This window comes from Lontra canadensis, unplaced genomic scaffold, assembly GCF_010015895.1.
Source record: "Lontra canadensis isolate GAN:19392208 unplaced genomic scaffold, GSC_riverotter_1.0 scaffold35, whole genome shotgun sequence".
In the NCBI taxonomy this organism is placed as follows: domain Eukaryota; kingdom Metazoa; phylum Chordata; class Mammalia; order Carnivora; family Mustelidae; genus Lontra; species Lontra canadensis.
The window spans coordinates 18,138,702-18,162,635 of record NW_022631029.1 but is presented as its reverse complement, the minus strand read 5'-3'; the positions used below and the strand labels follow the sequence as shown (position 1 = coordinate 18,162,635).

The 23,934-nt window shown below is 40.7% G+C and overlaps 1 long non-coding RNA gene across 1 annotated transcript in view; it reads left to right on the top strand.

Moving 5' to 3' along the window:
• Window positions 1–23,934, top strand: part of LOC116874015 — a 644,216-nt gene that overhangs the window by 33,344 nt on the left and 586,938 nt on the right. The window contains exon 2 of the long non-coding RNA XR_004383921.1: window positions 5,034–5,082. This is a non-coding gene — a long non-coding RNA (uncharacterized LOC116874015). The remainder of the gene's footprint in view (window positions 1–5,033; window positions 5,083–23,934) is intronic.

Sequence of the window (23,934 nt, the reverse complement as noted above, 5' to 3'; positions counted from 1 at the left end):
TGCATCCATTCCTTCCAGATTGTCAAATTTGCTGGTGTAAGTTGCTCATAATATGTTCTTATAATTATTTATATTTCTTTGGTGTTGGTTGTGATCTCTCCTCTTTCATTTGTGATTTTATTAATTTGGGTCCTTTCTCTTTTCTTTTTGATAAGTCTGGCCAGGGGTTTATCAATCCTATTAATTATTTCAAAGAACCAGCTCCTAGTTTCATTGATTTGTTCTACTGTTCTTTTGGTTTCTAATTCATTGATTTCTGCTCTGGTCTTTATTATTTCTCTTCTCCTGCTGGGTTTAGGCTTTCTTTGCTGTTCTTTCTCCAGCTCCTTTAGGTGTAGGGTTAGGTTGTGTACCTGAGACCTTTCTTGTTTCTGAGAAAGTCTTGTATCGCTATATATTTTCCTCTCATGACTGCTTTGCTGTGTCCCAAAGATTTTGAACAGTTGTGTTTTCATTTGTTTCCATGAATTTTTTCAATTCTTCTTTAATTTCCTGGTTGACCCATTCATTCTTTAGTAGGATGCTCTTTAGCCTCCATGTATTTGGGTTTTTTCCAACTTTCCTCTTGTGATTGAGTTCTAGCTTCAGAGCATTGTAGTCTAAAATATGCAGGGAATGATCCCAATCTTTTGGTACCAGTTGAGACCTGATTTGTGACCCAGGATGTGATTTATTCTGGAGAATGTTCCAAGTGCACTGGAGAAGAATGTGTATTCTGTTATTTTGGGATGGAATGTTTTGAATATATCTGTGAGGGCCATCTTGTCTAGTGTGTCATTTAAAGCCTTTATTTCCTTGCTGATCTTTTGTTTAGATGATCTGTCCATTTCAGTAAGAGGGGTGTTAAGTCTCCTACTGTTATTATATTATTGTCAATATGTTTTTTTGATTTTGTTATTAACTGGTTTATATAATTGACTGCTCCCCTGTAGGGGCATAGATACTTAAAATTGTTAGACCTTTTTGTTGGGCATACTCTTTAAGTATGGTATAGTGTCCTTCCTCATCTCTTATTATAGTCTTCTGTTTAAAATCTAATTTGTCTGATGTAAGGATTGCCACCCCAGCTTTCTTTTGATGTCCATTAGCAAGGTAAATGGTATTCCACCCTCTCATTTTGAATCTGGAGGTGTCTTTGGATCTAAAATGAGTCTCTTGCAGACAGCATATTGATGTGTCTTGTTTTTTTATCCATTCTTATACCCTGTGTCTTTTGATTGGGGCAATTAGCCCATTTACACTTAGGGTAACTATTGAAAGCTATGAATTTAGTGCCATTGTAAAGCCTATAAGGTGACTGTTACTGTATATTGTCTCTGTTCCTTTCTGGTCTGTTACTTTTAGTCTCTCTCTTTGCTTAGTGGACCCCTTTCAATATTTCCTGGAGGGCTGTTTTGGTGTTTGCAAAATCTTTTAATTTTTGTTTTTCGTGGAAGCCTTTTATCTCTCCTTCTATTTTCAATGACAGCCTATCTGAATATAGTATTCTTGGCTGTATATTTTTCTCGTTTAGTGCTCTGAATATATCATGCTAGTCCTTTTTGGCCTGTTAGGTCTCTGTGGATAGGTTTGCTACCAATCTAATATTTTTACCATTGTATGTTACAGACTTCTTTTCCCGAGCTACTTTCGGGATTTTCTCTTTGTAACTGAGACTTGTAAATTTTACTATTAGATGATAGGGTGTGGACTTATTTTTATTGATTTTAAGGGGGATTCTCTTTGCTTCCTGGATTTTGCTGCTTCTTCCATTCATCAAATTAGTGAAATTCTCTACTATAATTTGCTCCAATATAACTTCTGTCCCCCTCTCTCTTTCTTCTTCTGGGATCCCAATTATTCTAATATTAATTCATCTTATGGTACCACTTATCTCTCAAATTCTCCTTTTGTGGTCCAGTAGTTGTTTGTCTCTCTTTTGCTCAGCTCCTTTTAATCTCCATCATTTGGTCTTTTATATTACTAATTGACTCTTCTGCCTCATTTATCCTAGCAGTTAGAGCCTCCATTTTTGGTTGCACCTTATTAATAGCTTTTTTTTATTAGCAATAATAAATAACTAATAACTTGGTTAGACTTTAGTTCTTTTATTTTCTAGAAAGGGCTTTTATTTCTCCAGAAAGCGATTCTCTAATATCTTAAATGCTTTTTTCAAGCCCAGCTAGCACCTTGATAATTGTCATTCTGCACTCTAGTTCTGACACATTACTAATGTCCGTTATGATTAGGTCCTTAGCTGTCAGTACTACCTCTTGTTCTTTTTTTGTGGTGAGTTTTTCTGGCTTGTCATTTTATCCAGGTAAGAATAGTTGAATGAGAGAACAAAATACTAAAGGGGTAGCAATGACTCCAGAAAAATATATACTCGCCAAATCAGAAGAGACCCTAAACTGGGGGGGGGGGAGAAGATGGGGGGGAATCTATATCTCTATCTATCTATCTATCTATATATATTAGACTGGTGAATAGAACAGAGCTGCACACTTGATTTTGGGTGTATTTTTGTCTGTTAGAAGAAACTACCTCCCAAAATTTTAAAGAAAGAAAAACATATATATACAAAAATAAGGGTAAACACAATGAAGGGTGGAATATGGCTGTAAAGATGAAAATTTAAAAAGATTCTAAAAAAGGAGTTGATATGAAGTTGGTTGAAAAAAGAAAAAAAAGAGAGGAAAGAATGTGATCAGGCTGGAGACTATAAGAAAACCATCTGCTAGATTTAGGGTGTATTTTGATCTATTAGAAGAAATTGTATCCCATAATTTTAAAGAAAAAAACCTATATCTATAAAAGAAATAAGGTTAAATACAGTGAAGGGATAAAATATGAGTATAACAATGAAAAGTAAAGATTTTTAAAAAGGTATTAATAAGATAAAATAGTTAAAAACTGTTAAAATTGGAAAGAGGTAAAGTTAAAAAAATAGAATAAAAAAAATAAATTTAAAAAAATTTAACTTTGAAGGACTAAAGGATCATGGGAAAAAAGCCATGAATTCTATGTGTTGCTTTCCCCTAGCTCTAGAGTTCTGAAGTTCTCATTTATCAGTGTACTTGGTCTGGCTGGATGTTCTTGCTGATCTTCTGTGGGAGGGGTCTGTGGCAGTGATTCTGAAATGTCTTTGCCCAAGGCAGAATTGCACCGCCCTTGCCAGGGGCCAGGCTAAATAATCTGCTTGTGTTCACTCTTGGAGCTTTTGTTCTCTGAATGCTTTCCATAGGGTTTTGGAGGTGGAGAATGAAAATGGCGGCCTCCCAATCTCCACCCACATAGGAGCCGAGAGTTTGGGACCCCGCTCCTCAGTGCGCCCGCAGAGAAATGCAGTCAATCCCTCCTATCTCCCTGGTCGTTGGTCGCCCTCTGTGTTCACTAGGCCTGTGACCGAGCATTTCTATCTCTGGTGCACGGCCCCGTTTGGAGTCTCCAAACCCAGCAGATTCCTGGTGTGCACTCCCACACTGCTGTAGGAGGAAGGAGGCGGTCTCCCCGGATCTGCTGCTTGTAGGGTCCCTGCCTGAAGAGCAGTGGCCCAGGTGTGCCTTGGATCACGGTTTAAGGTGACCCTGAGCTGGGAGCCCACTGCTCCGCTCCATCTCTGCAGCTGACTTCCCCACTCTGATACCTGGGAGATCTGCTGCACTCAGATACCCCTGGTCTTTTTGTGTCCCTGCGGGTCCTGAGACCACACTGTCCCTGCAAGGGCACCACTTCCCGCTTAGCCTTTGGAGCAGCGACCCTCAGTGGAGCAGACTTCTTAAAGTTACGATTTTTTGCTCCACTGCTCTCTCACTTGCCAGGAGCCAGCTCCTCCCTCCACGGTCTATCTTCTTGTGGCTTCAGATTCACTTCTCTGCACATCCTACCTTCTGCAACGTGGTTGATTTTCTGTTCCTAGAATTGCTGCCCTTCTTCTTTTCTTTCTCCTGTTGAGTTTGTAGGTGTTCAGAATGGTTTGATAACTAGCTGAACTCCTGGGACCTGATGATATCTCGGTCTTCTACTTCTCCACCATCTTGGTCCTTCCAAATTATCACCATATTTTGCTTAGTTAGCATTTCTGTGTATTTAAATTGGAAAGGCGTACAGGTTGGTCTCTATGTTTTCAGACCATAAGTCTCATATTTTACAAAAATGCAGTATTATACTATTTTATGTAGTTTTCCTCAAATCATGTTTATCCCAGGTTATTTTTCTCCCAACACCATTGAAATCCATATAACAGGGGGGAGGGGAAATTTCTAATTTCTCATGGAGAGGCTTTATCTCGTGCATTAATATTCTAGGATTTGTATCACAGCCCAGAAGTCTGGTCTTGGTCTTTAGTGGCCAGGCATCAGCAGTAATGGTTTCTTTGGTAAGGACTGAAGTGGGTACTTAGAACATGGAAGGAAAAGAAAAAGAACCATGGGAAAACCATGGATTAGTTGGCCATTCCCAGCTACTGCACTATTATGAGATGTTAGGATCTAGACAAGAGTGACAGAAAGAGGAATATCCCAAGTAGTTTTGACCTTATGGTGTCACCATATGAGTAATGATGTACTGATGTTATATCAGCCCCTTGAAATATTAGTGTGACATAAATACTATTTCCTTGGAAGGACCGTGTGCCTTGTAGAAATGGAATGGGCTCCCCCATGTAAAACTTTTTCAGAGAAATGGAAATAGAGTGTGCAGAAAGAAGTAAGAACATAAAATGCTCGGTCAGAGCGAGTGTGCTGTGCAGCGTTTACCAGAATTGTGTCTCTGTGCTTTATTGGCCATTCCCATGCTGTTGAGGCGCTCATACCCCAAAAGATTTCGCTGTCCATCTGACCGGGGTGTCTGACTGAATTCTGGCCTGACGTGTGTGCTGTCTTCACTTGATGACAGTTTTTTTTTGGCCTTTTGTGAGGGATGTATGAGGCCCCAGTTACTTGGCCAGTGCCACAGACAATGGCATATGGAAATTCTCCTTAGAGACGTGGAGAAGAAACGTTTGGTGTTTTACTTACAGATAACGCCCTACTTTTGTTTTTATCTCTTTGCAGCTTTGAAGCTCAGAGAAGAAGGAAAATCCATTGAGAACAGTCTGTAAAGGTAAGTGTATTTATTACATGGCCTTGACAAACATTGCCTTTACAACATTGATTTTTCTTTTATTCAGAGATTTAAACACTTGGATTAAAGATACAGCTGACAGGACAACTTCCTTAACCACCTGCTTGTCCCCCCTCTTAGGCAAAAGTGCTGAGCAATAGTTAGCAGAGAGCAGGAGGAAATAAAATGATATGCTGAGGGTAGCCAAATGCAATTGTATGCTTGCTGACTTTTGCTTTCTTCTCAGCAGTTAAGACATTCCAATGGAGCTCAGTTTACTAAGATTAATGTTAGCTGGAAAAAGAATGCACTCGTACCACTTCTAGTCGATGGTTAAATAAAACCAGCTGGCCAAATAAAGCATTTAAACTAAAATGCAGAGTGGCATTTGAATTGGGTTGGATGAAATTTATCATGGAAGTCAGTTGTGCAGTTACGTGGAGAAGCTAGTTTTGTAGAAAGGAAAAAGCCAGCCAGTTTGGTGTAGCTAATTTCATTCTGCCCAGTCTCTGTGGACCCTAAGTGAGTTACAGGAAATGAACTTCCAAGTTCGAAGCAATGGGAAAAGTACCCATCGGCTTTCTGTGAAAGATTACAATTGTGTTGGTTTTTACATGGAAAAATGTAATTGTTTCCTCTTTGCTAGGTATATTTATAAGCATACCGCTGTACAGCATTGTTCTTTGATTCATTGTTTAATTTCTGTTCTGCATGAAGTATTTTAATTTAAAGAATTCATTCTGGGGAATTACAGGGCTGCAGTTTCATCAAGAGTCTTTGGTGGCCAGGGTGAAATATGCCATAATTTAACATTTGTTTTCATCATCAATTATGTTTTTGACAATTTTAGGTTTTTTTTTCCTGTTGTTTTTATTACAGCAATCATGACCGTGACCACTTAAGTTAAAGTCGAAAGCCATTTTGATTTACCTTATATTTTAAGTTATTCCTAACTTCATGACAAATCTACTTCTGGGGCTGAATTTTTAATGTTTGTTTTGAGGGGGAAAAGATTTTTGCAGGGAAATTGGAGAAAACCTCTTTTGAATGATCAAAACATGAGCTATAAAAGCACCATTTGGAGGTTCTGCTTTGGAATGACTAAACTCTGGTGCATGAAGGCTGGTTGGCATGGAATTTTTCTAAAATGGTTTTCAGGCATATAACTTACACACCTCTGGACCACTGAGCCACATCTTGGAGTAAAGTGGTACTTGATGGCATCTTAGAAATAAATTCTCATAAGTTATTGGGGCTGGTGACGATGTGGCAAGCTTCAGAATCTTGCGGTCTTTAGGTACCGTTATGATACTCCCATTTCTCGTTGGAGAATGTTTTCACGCAGCACAGACCCTTTCCTCTGCTCTCAATGAAAATCCTTTGTTAAATTGGTATTTTGGAGTCAGACATGGATTCAGTCCTGGGTTGACTTTAATAACTGTTGGACCATGGGCAACTTATTTACCCCCCATGTCTCAGTTTCCTAGTTTGTGAAATGGAGGTAATAATATTGTTTTCCTCATAAGGTTGTTGTGAAGGTTAAATGAATTATTAGGTATTAAAGGCTTGGAACAGGTCCTGGCCCACGACAAATGCTCAGTATGTGTTAGTTGCTGCTGCTCTTGTTAATATTACTGTCATCATCATTATCATCAAATCAGCATCCTTCTGAATTGATTCATTAGACATTTTGAGAAGTCTGTGCTCTTTGGAAGCTTCAGGATAATGTTTCCAAAATGAGCATGTCAGTACTAAAGAAGGACAAATTCTGCTTTGTCTTTAGGAATCAGAGGAAAAGATAGCTTTCAGATAAAGTGAGAAGTGAGGCCTCTGGAAATAAGAAGTTGTCAAGGTGAAGTTTTGTAGGCATTAGGGTAAACGCTTTCTTCGGCTGTGTGTAGACAATTATTAGTTAATAGAGTCTTCAGAAATTAATGATCTAACTGCTAGTTAGTTAGGTTCTTAAGGAATTTTTGAAGAAAGTCTTGGCAAGTGTAGAAGGACTTGTCCCCCTTTCCCTTTCTTTCCCTGTCTTGTATCTGTTTTCCCTTCCTAACAGCACTTTGATTTCCTTTGCGGGTGGTTAGATGAGTGGAGCTGTAACCAGAGGCCATACCCAGGGGCCTATACTCGGCCTAGGGGTGGGTGCATAGTCAGTAGCTTGATTAAGTGAGTGTTCATGTGCAGTTTCAGTTTTGAGCTAGAGGATTCTCCTTGGGCATTCTGCTCTGAGCATACCTACTGTGGGACTACCTGAGCAGTTCCCTTTCTTTAGTCTCCATGTCTGTCTTGGCAAATGATGGTTGCTAAGCCTTATTTTCCAGTGGAAAATTAGGCTTATTTTCCATGATTCCCCAAGCCCCTCGTCTTCTTCCAATAATCCTCCTCAAATTAGCCAACTGGCTTCAGTCTTGGAACCACAGAAGCTGAAGTAATAGTTGACACATTAGGGAGCTAGATAATAAACGGGCTATGTTTGGAGGTTTACAATTAAAATATCATTCATTACTTCCTTCCATCATGTGTAAGTACCTGAACGTTTTGCAGTGGGTTATAAAAGGTGCAGAATTCTCAATTAGTATTTTAAAAGTGGGCCATTTTGCTGGACTTCCCATGATTCCTGTGTTTGGTAGAGAGAAGTCACTTCTGGCTACTAATCTAAGTTTTCAAAGGGTGTGTGTGTGTGTCGGGGGAGAGCTGGAAATGGCAAGAAAGCAGAGAGATCTTCGCTCTAGTTTTTGGGGCCCTGGGCTGGAGGTTGTGAAGGGACTGTGATTTCCTTCCCCCTACTCCAGCCTCCCCAAACAAAACTCAATATGTATTTTTCTGCTTTTCCCTGAATCTTTATTCTTCTTTTGAACACTTGCCTTGCCCTACTGAACACCTTCTTTTCAACGATGTGTACAGTGTGATTGAAAACTCAATTATTTTGGTCTCTGGCATTCCTTGTGGTTTCTCGAGAATGGAATGGGCAAGTGCACTCTGTTTCCCCTTGTGTCTTGTTTGTTGACTACTTCTGTGTTCTGTGCAGTGCCTAGAACAAAGTTGGTTAATGATTTTTTCACAGGAACATCAATTTTGCACTCCTACTGTGAGTAAGTAGCATGAGTGCCTTGTATGGTGGAAACTTACCTGACATGTTAGGAAACATGCTTTCTAGTTTGGGCACTGCTGTTGGTAGCTTTATGATCCTGGACAAAATACCCAACATTTCTTAAGGTCTCAGCTGTAAAGTCAGGATAACCTTTGCCCAGTCTTCTGCATCGAGGTGTTCTGAGGTTGACATAAACGTAATCTGTGTGAGAATGCTTAGCCAGTTGTCAGGTGCTGGCATAACATCAGTGAACGATGGTGATGCTGATGACGATGGTACCATTTATGTTAAACAGATTGAAAAATCAAGGGATTTTTTTTTTTTTTAAATATAAGGCCAAGTAGAAAAGGGACATAAATAAAAAAAACAAAAATAAAAATAAAACTCTGCCTGGTGCTTGTGCTGGACATTCCATTTGTGCCTCTGGCTCCTTGCTCCTCTGAGCCCCGGGAGGCTACCCTCTCTTGTCAGCATTCCCTGGTTTACCTTGCTCTCCGGCACTGGGTGAAAAGCCGAGAATGTGAGTTTGGAACATTGTTCCCTACCATCCTGCAGCACTGTGGTTGGCAGTGGCTGTATCCCTCTAAGGAGGGCCGCGGGTGCCGGGGACATAGGAAATGGTAAACTTTCAGCGCCTGGACATTTTGGTGGTACAGTTGGAAGGATTCTATCAATCAGTTTTTTATAAAGCAAGTTTTGGAGAAATGAAAAACCTTATGGTAACCCTAGTATATAAAGACATCCAATATTATACATGTAACGAATTATCTTTTAAAATTCACCTTTATTTTTATCAAAGCAACCTATCTACCTTGTTTGAATAGAACAGCACTAAAAAGCAAATAATGAAAAACTGCAACACCTACCCCCTCCTCCTGCATTTCTCCTACCCTTCCAGCCCACACCCCACAATGGACAACTTTCAACTCTGATACTTCCGGTGTTTATCTGTTGCCAAAAATGTGCTTATGCTGGTTTTTTCCCCCCTGCTGTATTGATTTTAACAATAGTTCTTTGACAGTCCCCACTCTTATTGCTTCTGGTCCCCACAGCCCCCTAACATAATTATATCACAATTTTTGCTTAAATCAAAATTTAACACTTAAATTATCATGTTGGTCTGATTGGTAATGTGTTCTTTAATGTGGAACTCTTGGTCTTCCTTGGAATTAACATATTCTTTGGAAATTTGCTTTTTTTCCTAGGCATCTACCTTATGAGGTGTAGGCAGTAATAGCATTTCCATTTTATAGATGTGTAAATTGAGGCTTGAGGCTGAAGTATTTTGCCCAGAGTCACACAGCTAGTAAACACCAGCCAGTCTCTCTACAAAGTCTGCATTCTTAATCATGACGTTGTTTGAAAACACTGTCACTTCAGCTGTTATTCTAATGGCTCTGTTAAAGCAAAGCAACACTTTAGGTCTTTCAGGTTCAGAATCAGTAGATCTGAGGTGGGGACCAATGTAGAAAGCTCCACAGGTGATTCCATTGATCGCCAGGGTCTGAGACCTTCTGTTCTATATCCTGTCATTACCTGTAATCACCATCCTCACCGTCATCGTCATCAACAGCATCACCACCACCTCCGTCAGCAGCAACAGAGGACAGTCTTGTGCTCTGTCATTAAGTAGAAATCCTGGTGTCTATTAAAGCAGTTGCTTTTTGACCTCGTGGTGAGATCACACTGGTGGGTGATCAGGTAATAATTTATCTGGCCATTTTTCCTCTGTGGGTGCACAGAGGAACTGTGCCCTGTAGACCTGGACAAGGGTATTTTTTCACCTCAGTTAGTTGTTTACCAGTTACTTTATTTGGTAAAAAAAAAAAAAAAAAAAGCAATAAGAACATTGTCTCTGTACTTAACCCTGACCTTAAAGGGACTCATTTTTTTTTCTGAGTCCCCTAAAATGACATCTAGGGGGAATACAAAAGCTCAAGTAAAAGAGAAACTTTGATGTCTTTGTTCTGTTTGATTTCCACCCCCTTCCTCCCATGCTTGTGGCATTTCTTGTTTATCAGGCAGGAGAGAAGGAGTAAAATTTGGCCTGGGGTTTTCTCATCCCTAGGTGTGAAATTATTTCAGAACTATAATAATAATACTTTGCATTTCTATAGTCCTTGTATTTGAAGATCTAAAAGTATTCTGTTGGTGTTAATAGAGCTTCCCAGCACCCTCTGAAGTAGGTAAGTATTATTAGAGAAGATTTCCTCCAAGAATATTTTCACTTCATATCCCATGTGTGACTTGAAAATGCTCTTGTATTGTTTGGGAATCTCAACTATTTTAAAGTGCCGTGCATATAGGGCACTTGTTTTCCTTATATTGGTCTTCACTAATTCCCAGCTATTAAGGGAAATAGAGTCCTTTTACCATGAATAGGTGTGGCACTATCTAGCGAGAATTAAAATAAAAGTGTTCTGTTACTGGCTTTTAGTTGAATGTTTTTGAAAATATCCAGTGATGTTCACCCACCATGGAACTATCTATCTTACAGTTAATTTTTCTTTTTTTAAGGTAACAGGACTTGCAGGAATATATTGAATAGCTAGTGGGAGTTTGACTTGGTAATGTGTCCTTAGGGAGCTCATGACGTGTCAAGCCAATTAAAAATACAGACTGAGTTTGCATTCTGATTTAAAGGTTTAATTTTGAAAAATTGCTTTGAATGTTGCATACCTGAATTTTAATCATGCAGACCTTCCTACTTGGTTATTATTATTAATTTTTTTTTCTCATAATGTTGTGAAGTTTCATCTTTGTGGTACTCAGAGTGTCACTGATGCAGCATGTCTGCCATAGGCCGTGTGAGTAGCAAGAATTTCCTGTCTCCTCCAAGGACCTTCTAGCCAGACTAAAAATCAACTTGACATGAGACAGATTAACAGGAGAGAAGCACATTTGATTTAATACATGTGGAGAATCCACATACGTGTTGAAACTCTGAAGATAGGCCAGATGAGATTATATGAATTAAGGAGAAGAGGGTAGGGCTTGGGAGTTTAAAGTGGAGGAATTGTAATTCACAGGGAGATGAAAAAGAGTAAATATTCGGTAACCAAATGTTTGCTGGACCTCCCAGAAAGAGTGGGTCAAAGAGAGGACTCTGCGGATACAGGCCTTGTCAGGTTCCTCTCTGTCTACCAGGTAAAGCGCTTTTCTCAAACCTTCTGGGTTTTGATTGCTTTTTAACTAAAAATAGTTATCATGTAAAAATGGTCCATCTTGGGGCTGCCTGCCCTTGGTCCCTATACACAGAACATTCAAGAAAAGGACGTCTGTTCCTTAGTCCATGCTGGTCACCCTGAGAGGTTCCTCATCCATGCAGTGTTGGGTGGCCCTCTACTTCTCTCCAAAGGAAGTTGGGCTCTTTTTCATTTCAGGGATTTAGTATTTATGTTCCCAGAATCTCCTTATCATCCCCATCAAAAGTCCTATGACCTCCCTAGAGATCTGCTTGGGAATAGGGTTCTAGCCTTCACTACCTTAAGAAACTAGAAAACCTCTAGTTTCTCCCTGGTAGTATTCCACCTAAACAAGAATAAGGGAAACAGAATGGTTTTAAACAACACAGTCCAAATTTTGTTTTATCCCTGTCCTTTTTGCTGGTGTCTAGCACATTCCCTTCCATGAAAGAAAAATCCTTAGTAGGGGCCAGATTTTGTGTGTGTGTGTGTGTGTGTTGGGCGGGGGGGTGTTAGAGATTTCCTTCTAGTACTTTCTACATTTGGACAAAGGGAATGCAATCTCTGTCGAAGTTCTTAAGATAAGAGGGGAGTATATAGGAGGGATAACAAAATGCACAACTTGGTATCGTTAAAATATGCTGCCCAACACTGAGACAAGGAGACGCATGAGCATTTGTGCTGTGCTTTATGACTGTCATGATGGAGACAGTGTCGGATGATCACATGGTTAATTCTTTTTCCTGGCATTTCAGTTGTCTTCCTTTTAGGGAGAAATTCACTGAAGACCCGTCATTTGTAGATTTGGAAGAATGTGGGCAGAACCATGAATCTCTGCACCATTTTCTCCTGAGTTTTTTGCTCAAAGGAGGTCACATAAATTTGTTGCTAATTATGTGAAGATAGATTTATCAGTGAAGATGCTTTTGGCTGCAAATAATTAGAAAGTCAATTCAAAATAGTTTGAACAATAAGGGAATTTAGAAAAAAAAAAAGCTTCCTACCCTCTCCATGTCTACCTGCTGAGCCCCATGGATGTCATGATTGATGGGAAGGCATTATAGAACCCAGGCTTTGAATGTCTGGAATCCAACCTTAATCCACTTTTCCCTGGTGCCAAGCAACTGGGGACCCACCAGGGTGCCTTTGATGGTTGTCACTGTGCAGCAGGGAGAGGATTTTGAGCTCTAAGCTGTTGACAGATTGCTAAGTATTGTCAATTATTTTGTGAATTTCTCTACCAGCTTATATTTGAACACAGAATAAAAGCTATCAGAATAAGGAAAATGAATTATCTTAAGGAACAAGATATCCCAAGGGGGCAGCTCCAGGTTATGTTAATATGGTGGCTCAACACTGTCATAAAAGTCTTCATTTCTTGCTTTTTACCTCTGCCATTTTCACTGTTTTGACTTGGTCCTCAGACTGGCTGCCTTAGGTATTCTAAAATGGCTTATTCATTCTGGGGAGTCACCTGGACATGTGGTAGCATCCATTGGCATTAGAGACTATTTATTATTTTTATCCCTTTTTAAAAACAAGAGACTTTTCCTGTAACTCCTCTAGCAGGCTTCTTGTAAGGTTACATTTGGCTGATTGCAGCCACATACTCCTTTCTAAATCAGACACTGGCACAGGGGATGGGATTACCTTGGTTGGCTTAGGTTGGTGCTTTCCAATCTAAATTTCTTCTTGTCAGGGTGTATCTAGAACATGAGAACGTTTGGTCAGCATGTTTGGTAACTAGAGGGGCTGCTTACATCTGGAGGTGTCGGGGGTGGGGTGTGTGTGTGTGTGTGTGTGTGTGTGTGTGTTGGGGGTGTGACTGAGGGCTCTCACAGTCTTGACCCTGTTCTGCTCAGCTGCCTTAGGGGCCAAATAGATGGTATCTGAGCAGCTGTAACCCATTCTCTGCTTTAAACTAATAAGGACTTACCCCTGAGCTGGGTTAATCTCACCTTCCCTGGTACATGGCTTTGTGGAGGGAGGACAGTCCAATAAGATTGAGGTTTTACTTTCAAGGCACAAGAAGGGGTGGATGGCTGTTGGATAGGCCCTCAGTGGTGTCTGCTGTGTGGATATTTCTTGTTTTTGCATATATACCTAATCTCCTTCTTTGAATCATTAGTTCTTCATGGAGAAAGGACCAAGTTTTGTAAACGTTAATTGCTCAGTGATTATTTGTATATTGTATATTGAATGAATGAATATGTATTAATTTACTTGACTAATGCTTTCAACACCACTGACCTGAAATATGCCAGGAGGTCAAGAAACTCTTGATGATTTTACATCTAGGGAAGGAGACAGATCACAACTATTTAATAAACAATACATATATAATTTAAAAAGTTAAGTCTTACTGCAACAGAAGGCAAAACAGAGCTGACCTCTTCATATGCTGTGGTCTGCGCGGGCTTGAGTTTATGGCATTTTAGCTGAGATCTGAAGGAAGGACGGTGGGGGGGAATCAGCCATGCAGACAGGGGAAAGAGGGTTCATAGTTTTTCACCTTTCTCCTAACTAACTCTTGGTTCAGAATCATTTGTTTTTAAGAAACAAACCAACAGAGACAAAAACAACAAAAGATGGCATTTGCTCTGAGACAACCAGCTAGCTTATGATTTGAGGGCAGGTTGGACTGAGGCTTCTGAGACATTGGACCAGGAAGTGGCTAACCCCCTGGCGCAGGAGTGGTAAGTGGATAAACCACCCTAAGTCTCAGTGGCTCCATCCTAAAGCACAGTGACTGACTCGGGCTGCACATCCTCTCCCACCACTTCTCCCTACATACTTGCTGCTCTGCTCTGTGTAGCCGGTCCATCTTGACTATCCCCGCTGCTCCCTCATCCCTTTTAAGGGGTGGACAGAGACTGATAGGAATCACTCCAGCTTCTCTTCCCTGGGAGCAAGTATCTGAGGAGCTTGAGCTAGGTCAGGTGCTCGCACTTGCTGGAGTCAGCTTTGGTCTGGGCCCAAGACCTACTTATTTCTACTTAATCCCATGACTGGGAGAGATTCTCTGACAAGGTGCTGTATAGGGCAGGTGGATGGGTTAATCCCCTTGTTAAATGCTGTTTTTCAGGTTTTCTAACTTAAACAACTCTGGGAGGGCCCCAGTGATGTAAATAATTTAATTATTACCTGAGTTACTTAGTTGAGTACTGATGCCTATTGCTGGGCAGGGCACACAGCAGGTGCTTACCAAGCAGTTAGTGATGGTGAGAATAGCAGAGTGGACCATGAGATCTGGTAGTTCTTTCTTTTCTCTTCTTTCTTTCTTCCTTCCTTCCTTCCTTTTCACAGAGATCACAAGTAGGCAGAGAGTGAGAGGGAGAGAAGCAGGCTCCCTGCTGAGCAGAGAGCCCGATGCGGGGCTCGATTCCAGGACCCTGGGATCATGACCTGAGCTGAAGGCAGAGGCTTTAACCCGCTGAGCCACCCAGGTGCCCCGGTGGTTCTTTCTTAATGGTGCAGGTCAATTATATTACTTTGAATGGAATGCTTCTCTGTTTTGCAGATGAAAAACTTTTTTGTAAATGCCAGTCTGTATCTTTAAACTACTTTATAATCACTTTATTCATATTACAAAAAGAATACACTTGCATTTTAATTTATTTGGGAAATGGATCCCTAAAAGAGAAGAAAGTCGAGATTGTTGGAGATCCTACTGCCCAGAGACGACCACCTATGGCATTTCGGGGTCTTTCTTTTCAGTCCATTTTCTTTGTAGATACACTTTAAAAAAAAAAATGGTATGTACTGCTTTTTCCCCTAAAAAAATTGATAAGTATTGCTTCTTATATTTGCATGGTGAGGGGATGCCTGGGTGGCTCAGTTGGTTAAGCGGCTGCCTTCGGCTTAGGTCATGATCCCAGCGTCCTGGGATCGAGTCCCGCATCAGACTCCTTGCATCGCAGGGAGCCTGCTTCTCCCTTTGCCACTCTGTCTGCCTGTGCTCACTCTCTCTCTCTGACAAATAAATAAATAAAATCTTTAAAAAAAATTTGCATGGTGAACATTACAAATTCTACTACGCCCTCATTAAGCATGGCCCTGGATTCTGCCATGGGGATGTAGCCTATAGAAGCTGGTGTACAGACTGGGAAATCACATCTGTCACTGAATGTGCTCCTTAGGCTGGGACGGATTGGGATGCTGACCCCGAGGTTGTGTGCTGTGCAGATACGGAGGGGTGATCATTGAAGTTGGTCAGAAATTAAGTTTCTGTGATAATGATCACTCTTGTCCCCCAGGCCACCACTTTCCAGAGGGTGATTTGCATGAAGCTCATTTTCTGTTTTGCAGGGAGGAGGCTCAGTTTGAGCATCCCTGTAAGGAAAATAATCAGCATCCCCCTCAGGGTTCTGAGAAACTTCTTTGTGGCTCAGGTCAGGGTGGCCCCTGCAGACGGCACTTGCTTCTCCCGATAAAGCAAATGCAAGCATGCCAAATTGCTTTGCTCCAGCTTAACCCTACTCCAGAATGAATCCATAAGTGCTACAAAAGGAAAGCTTATGAACATATGCTACACAGAACTCAGAAAGCGTCCTACCTACTTAATCCTTTTCCTACTTCAGGGGAAAAAAAATATGTCTGTTTATACTTGAACTGAGAATTGAAGGATCACAAAAATGAAGATTGGATGCCTTGCTAGAAATCACCAGTTGTGTTTTCTCATTTCCCTTAGAGCCACGGGTTGGTTTTTCAATACAGCTGTGTCAGTGGGGAAATGTGCCGCTCTCTGTAGAGTTTTTAGACTCACTCCCAGTTATGTGACTGTGTCTAAATGCCTTTTGAGGAAATGCAAGTTCGCCTTGTTTAAATACAGAGTGTTCATGACGGTGGATTCTGAGGACTGGAGGCTGACTCTTCGTGTCATTATGTCCGCCCTCGCCGGCTATGCCTCCCCGTTTAGATTATTGCAGATGTGAAAGGCACTTCTCCACCTCGTGTTCCTGGAGCAGTTCTTCCGTGGAGAGCTGCGTGGAAACTACACTGGATGTGCACTAGCTCGAGGTTCAGGAACACACCTTGGCACTTACTGTGCGCATTTGTCTTTCTGGTTCAAGATGATTCCCCTGCAAAACAGTTCATCTTTTTTCTTGCTGGCATATTTGCTTGCAGACACCCACAGAAGCTTTCTGGCAAGCTTTCTGGTCCCAAAGCAACTCAGACTTTTTGGATCCTGCTCTGCTTGCCATGGGCCTCCCCACACTAGAGCTTTGGAGGAGACCAGCAGGTCGGCTTCACTCTCTTTCCCTTGCACAGAAGTGGATGCTATGTTTCTGCCTGTGTCTTATTTAATGTATGTCTGTATCTTCTGGCTCTCTCCGGCTAGGGGTCTACAGGGCCATTCGGTTGGACACCAAAGGCACTACCTGTGTATAGCCAGTCATAATGAATAACTAAACACGATTAGATGCCTGCCCGAAGGGGGTGTTAGCCAAGAGCTGTGTGAATCTGCTCGGAGGGGCAACAGCTGAGATGTCAGAGCAGTTTACCATCTCCCGGGTAGAGGCATCGGGAGAGTGTTCTCAGTCTGGAAAATATTACGGGCATCAGATCCTAAGCTTCCCCTCATGCAGCTGCAGGTGCTCATCCTTCTGATTTAGAAAGGAGGGATGCTGTCTGGGCATTATAAGCATAGGGGATTCAGAGCAAGAAAGAAGTGAAACATGCAAGGGGCTTCACAATGGGAGTGAATTGTGGCCATCCTCAACCCAGGATACATTTGGTAAGGTGCGTTTATGAAGACTGTACGTGATGCTGTTCCTGTGTATGCCAGTGGGACCTGCTCATCTCCATTTCCTTTGAGCATTAAAAACATCATACTCTGATACTGGTGTTAAAAAAACAAAAATTCAACCAAGTAAATAAAAAAAAAATCTAATTGGCTTTATTAAACCATTCAAGAATTGGGCAGCCTCCCTGCTATCAAGTGGAGGGGAGCTCCAAAGGGTTACATACGGTGAAGGAAAGGATTTTGAAAGTAGAGAGGTGCGGGGAAGGGGAAGGAAATCATTAGCACAGAATTCATTGTTTTAGGTGAGGTTGCCCTCCTAAGGGGAATGGAAGGGGTCTGTCTGTAACCTTTCTGGTGCTGACCAGGAAATTCCCACATTGACTGGGTAAAGGTTATGTTCTCTGGACGTTGAAACTGCAGTTAGGTTAGGTTTTTTTTTTTTTTTTTTTAAAGATTTTATTTATTCACTTGACAGACAGAGATCACAAGTAGGCAGAGAGAGGCAGGCAGAGAGAGAGAGGAGGAAGCAGGCTCCCCGCGGAGCAGAGAGCCCGATGTGGGGCTCGATCCCAGGACACTGGGATCATGACCCGAGCCGAAGGCAGAGGCTTTAACCCACTGAGCCACCCAGGTGCCCCCTAGGTTAGGTCTTAAGTCATGGTTTACTGACTTGGGCCTTAACCTAAGTGATGCCATTTGAAGCCTGTGGTTTTGTTTTTAACACTGGCAAACCAGAGAGGTATCAGGACAGTGAATGAAAGCATGTGGGTGTTACACCGTAATAAGACATGAAACCGTTATGCTGTTGATAGTTTATCTTGGTATTGTGATCTGGTTCAAAAATGTTGCCAGCATCTTTGGCTTACCACATACTCTGGGCAATATGGTAGTCAATTTTCTTTAATTCTCTGATTTAATTTTTATCACTACTCGTGGGGCAGATGTTTTTCTTCAGAATTTAACAGATGAGGGAACTGAAGTTCAGAGAAGTTAACTAACTTTACCAAGATTGCATAGCTTGTAAGAAGGGGGCACTGAGAAGAGAGAATACAGCAGATCCTTGTTCACCTAGGGCAAAGGAAGGGGAACTTATTTCTCCAAAAGACGTACTGATGGGATTTTTGCTACATTTCTTGATATTTTTGGGCAGGTTGGGATAATTTGGGCATTCAGGTGCTCCTTTTGGCAAAGCTAATTAATTTTCATTCATTCACTCATCCGTTTGTTTGTTCATTTATGGTTGATGCATTCAGATTCACTCACTTGCTTTTTCTATAAATTAGGCACCTGTTTTGCTGAGAGCTAGGTGTTAAGAGCAGTGGAAAGATGATCAGAGAACTGAGAATCTGATTGGAGAGAAGGTAGCCACTAGAGCTAGAACATACGGCACTTTGGTGAATATGGCACGAAGCAAGCAGAATTCGGGAACTCACTCCAGGAGTTATTGGGGTGACCTCTAGGTAATGTGTCTCCTCCTATTGGGAACCCCTGTTAGTATTCCAGAAATTTGGTCTCAGCACAGGACTGACATTTGTTCTGCACTGTCAGCCACAATGAAGAGACCTATTAACAGCATGCAATTTCTTTGTGATGGGTAATTTGTGAGCTCAGATGTGTGAAAGAGCTGGTGCATAGAAGTGGAGAAAGACCTTCATATCAAGCAGTACAGTAGACTTCTGCTATGACACAGATGCAGGGACACCCCCTGACACAAATAACTGTGCGGTGGGCGACAGTCTGCCCCTTTGTACTCGTATTTCTTATAGCTTATGACATGCACCCCACAACACCCCAAGCATGCAGCCTTCACACCTGGCTTCTTCCGGTTCTCAGTGTCCTTCCTAACTCTTTTTGGCGGTCTTTCCTGATTTAGCCAGAGCACAGGCTGCAGGAGTGTTGAGAATTTGGATATCACTCATTTAGTACTCTTTACTGTGAATTTAAACCAATAATTTATTACAGTATTTCAGGTAGTACATGAGATGATGTTGGATGGATACTTTTCTATTTCTAAAATATGGCAAGTGATATTGACTATATACTAATGATACTGAATATTTACAGTGGCAACATAAAATTATCTTTTTTAAAGAAAGATTTTATTGATTTATTTGAAAGAGAGAAAGAGAATGCACAAATAGGGGTGGGGTAGGTGAGCAGGGAACCTGACACGGGGCTTGATCCCAGGGTCCTGGGATCATGACCTGAGACAAAGGCAGATGCTTACCCAGATGAGCCACCCAGGTGGCCCCTAAAATTGTCTTTCCAAAAATTTCAGTTAGCAAAGTTGAGTCGATTAAAAAAGTATTGTATTAATGTTAGAACATTGGTTCACAGATATAAGAGTCATGAAGTTTTAGAACAGTTTAACTGGGTGTATTTGCATTTCAAAGTCTCTGCCTTTAACTGTGGAATACGTGTGTTTTGTCTCATAGGAAGAGAATTTAATTGATCAGGGCCGAGAGCATGCCTCTGAGATCTTATACTTCCTAGGTACCTAGTTCACCCTCTAGGGTTGTAATTTATCAGTGTTACAGATGTCTCGTGTCATAGACAGCTCATGTCACATCAGGCTTTTCTTTTAGTTAATGGTTACACTTTAGAGGAAGTGATTCTTCCTTTGTAATGTCCAATTTGCTGCAACTATGAGGTATGTGGCCATGGGGTTTTTCATTAAATGCTCATGTAAGCAGGGACTAATGCAAGTTAGAGTATGTAGACATGGTATCTAGAGGAGCCAGAATGAAGAGTAGCAACCACCGGATCATACAATATAACAGAAATGCAATAGAATAAATGGAATATTTATTTCATGTACGAAAAATAGCACCTGCAATCTGCTCCTCAACCATTTTAAACAAGGGACAGGAAAAATTGTCAAAAAAAGGGAGATTGTTCTCTGAAATAGTAATTAGGCTAGGACAGAGAATAAGCTACTGCAAGTTTTCAGTGAGCTTGATGTGTCAGAATTCAGGGGCTTGCTAGTATTAGACTATGTGGCAGGGTATTTTGGTCTTTCATGTGCGTCTTTCTTGAGGCAGAGCCAAGAAAGGGGACCCTGGGGAGTCAGAGCAGCCTGTGCTGGTGGAGTGAAATGAATTTGCTGATAATGTGCACATGACAGGCCAGGTGACATCTTGGGCTTCTTTCTAGCTTGTGGTTTGGATCATTTTTCCCCCCTGTCAGACAATGTATTTGTTTTTTGGGGGGTACTTCTTGGAGGTAGTAGAAGGAACACTTACTCTAAAGGTCTGTTTTAACGTCATATTCTAAATGCGTTGGAAAGGCTGTTTCTACACAAAGTTATTGTTTATCCTTTTGGTAGAGACAAATATTGGTGTTTCTGTAGTATGTATCTATTTGTTAGAGTCTACTAATGGTTGATGAGCAAGAGACAGAAAAGAAAAAGTAAATAGTAAATAGTATAACTATTACTATTGTTAGTCATTATTTCGTTGGGTTTTTAATCTAGTTTTGGGAGCCCAGTTCTTTCTGCTGACAAGGAACAATTAATTGCTTTCACAATTTAGACTACTCTGTCATCAATAGATGTTTTGTAAAGCTAAGAATATCATTTTAACTTAGTAGTGTTCATTTTTCTTAAATTAAGTATGAGCAAGGGAAAATAACCCAACTTTCAAAAAATGGTGGAGATATATTTACTTGAAATGTATATATCTTACATGTGAGTGGATGTTCCTGTGTTCTAATAAAACTTTATTTACAAAAAAAAAAAAGAGAAAGAAATGCATATATCTTGCAAAAATATTATCTTGGTAACTTAAAGAAACTCAAGCTTAAAATGACAACTATTATTCACTGTCCCCGACTTGGCATGAGGATCAGTGAAGTGACTCATTCAGTAATCAGCTTTCTGTAACTCTGCTGGGGGCTGGGCTGTTAGCTGTTAGCATCACTGATAACATCCCTGCTCTATAGTTCCCGTGGTCTAGCTTTAAGTAAAAACCGGGTAAATGAATCTCTTAATACATTGCATGATACTTTTCGTGTCCAAATTAACTGTTATTTCTTGCAATAGCATGAGTTTTATCCAGACAGCTACATAAACTCAACCTTGGTGTTTAATCATGGTAGATAAGCAAAACACACTTGAGATCTTTGCTCCCTAAATGCTGGAAACTGATTGGATGAGAGAAACTGAAGGACTGTCATTTTCTGGATGTTTCATATTTATGGAAGCGGGGAACAAAGCTAGAGTTAACCTATTCTTTAATGTTATTGATGGTTAGGGGGGTAAAAGTGAAAAATCTATTTAACATATTATCTTTGACTTCCGGTAAAGTGAAATGAACCTAATCAGAACTGGTGTTTCTAAAAATGTGTCAAGTGTTTACATCTTAAATGCATTGTTAATGAGCTGTCACATGAAAATTTACCACATGATTGCTCTACATCTACTTGCTAAAACCTCAGAGGCCTAAATCCCAGCAAACATTTTCTGGAAATTGTACGTCACCATCATGATTGACTACAACACCTGCCCCTCCCACACACTTTCATTACAGGAATTAATATAGTGAATTGCTATATGAATTGTTTGATGCTGTGAGGGAAAGGAATGCCAAGAGGTTCTAATGAGACGATCAGCAGCTCTGTAGTTGGCAAAGTCAAACTTCTGTGTGTTTTCAGACTGTCTACCTTCTTGCCCACAGTATATATATTTTTAAAATATTTTATTTATTTGCCAGAGAGAAATCACATCTAGACAGAGAGGCAAGCAGAGAGAGAGGAGGAAGCAGGCTCCCCGCGGAGGAGAGAGCCCGATGCGGGGCTCGATCCCAGGACTCTGGGATCATGACTTGAGCCGAAGGCAGAGGCTTTAACTCACTGAGCCACCCAGGAGCCCCCACAGTATATTTTTTTTTTTTTGTCTTGGTTTAGCTGGCAAACTGCCGAAGGAAGAGATTGATTGTTTTATGTCAACTTTTTATAGAAGTATAACATACAGGATTTGTACACTTGCAGATCTATAGTGTACACATTGATGAATTTTCATAACGTTCATGCCCAAGGAATTAGCATCCAGAATAAAATACAGGACATGACCCTCTCATGCCATCTACTCTGCTCCTAGCCCAGGCCACCATTATCTTGACTCTAACATCACAAACTGGTTTTGCCATGGTTTTGACTTCTATGTAAATGGAATCATACAGAATAACCTTATTTGTGTGTGGCATCTTTTGTTCAACATTATGTTTGTAAATTTGGAGTGATTTTGGTGTGTGTGTGTGTGGTTAATTTTAAGAAATAATGTAGGCTTCTGGGTGTCAATTAAAGTTGTAGGGTGGGAAAATACTTTGGAAACTTTAAAGTGCCTCTCAACTAGAAGGTTGGGTTGGTTGACTGGCCATTCAAGTAGTCTGGTGTATTTTAATGTGCTTTGGAAAAAAAATTGGTGTCATTTAATTATTATGGCTAGTTCAGCTACACAATTTGTATGTGCAAATTTGACAGTGTTTTACATGGAATAACTCATTTATATCTTAATAGATAATACTGTAAAATTTTTGGGTATTAGGGTTTCAAAGGTCATCTTAGAAATGTACTCCCTGAGGTTTATTCTTGTACAGGTTAGTGGATAACTTCTTATAATTGACTAATTAAAGTACTTTTAAACCTAAGGCTATATCTTAATATTTCTATCCTTCTGTATTTAATTGCATATCTATTTGAAGAATCTCTAACATTTTCTCTTCCACTGTCATATGATACATAGGATTTGGCTCACAGGTCAGACTGCCTGCTGGATTACCCTCTTCTGGGAGGCCAACTATGTAATGATCTTCTTTTTGATTTATTTATTTATTTATTTATTTATCTGAGACAGAGAGAGAGAGAGCACACGAGAGAGCATGAGCAAGAGGGAGGGGCAGAGGCCAAGAGGAGAAGCAGGATCCCTGATGAACAGGGAGAATGGAATCATGACCTGAGCTGAAGGCAGACGCTTGACTTACTGAGCCACTCAGGCACCCCATGTAATGATTTTCTTGAAAAGACCATGTCTCACCAAATACCCCTACCCCACCCCAATCAAAACCAAATTAAACACTCCCTCCTCAGCGGCACACTGCAGTGTGTAAGAGCATGGGGATAGTGTCCTTGGGTGTGGAAGTGGGTTTCTGAGCCTTGACTAAGTTGCCTTTCCTCCTCTGAAAGTACCAGCTCCACCTCTCAGTGATGGTTACTGGGAGGAGTCCAAGAACACAGAGAAGTGAACACGGTGCCTGGCACAACCTAAATGCTTCCTAATTGCCAGTTAGTATTGCTATAAGCATTCCCTTCTGTATTTTTCCTTTTAACACATAATGCTTTAATGATCCAAACCAGGCAGGTGATCCTTAGAGTAATTCATCCTTAAACTTTAAATAAATATATGTATCTATTTAAAAAAAACAAAACAGAACACCACCCTACACCATCCGTCAAGCGGAGCAGACCCATTTAAATACCATCTAGACTAACAGGATGCATCCCTCATAGCTTTTTAAAAATTTTTGTACAGAACAAAAAACCCCAGGAAGCAGTGGTATTTTTAATGCTGGAACAAATGCAGTATCATTTTTCAACGTCTATCTGATGACAATCTGGTTATTAGGTTGTCAGAGTTTTCTGACAAAATGTAGTGTTGGACTACCTAATTACATTGCTTCAGAGTCCAGTGGGGCTGCTGATCTGGTTCCTAATAAGTTTTGGTCAGGGTTGTTTTGTTAAAGGCAAACTTATCAGTCATGTGAGAAATGTTTGCTTTTTTTTGTTCACTAGTCTAAACATTAAAAAAAATCCACTTAGGCCTGATGTTGTGG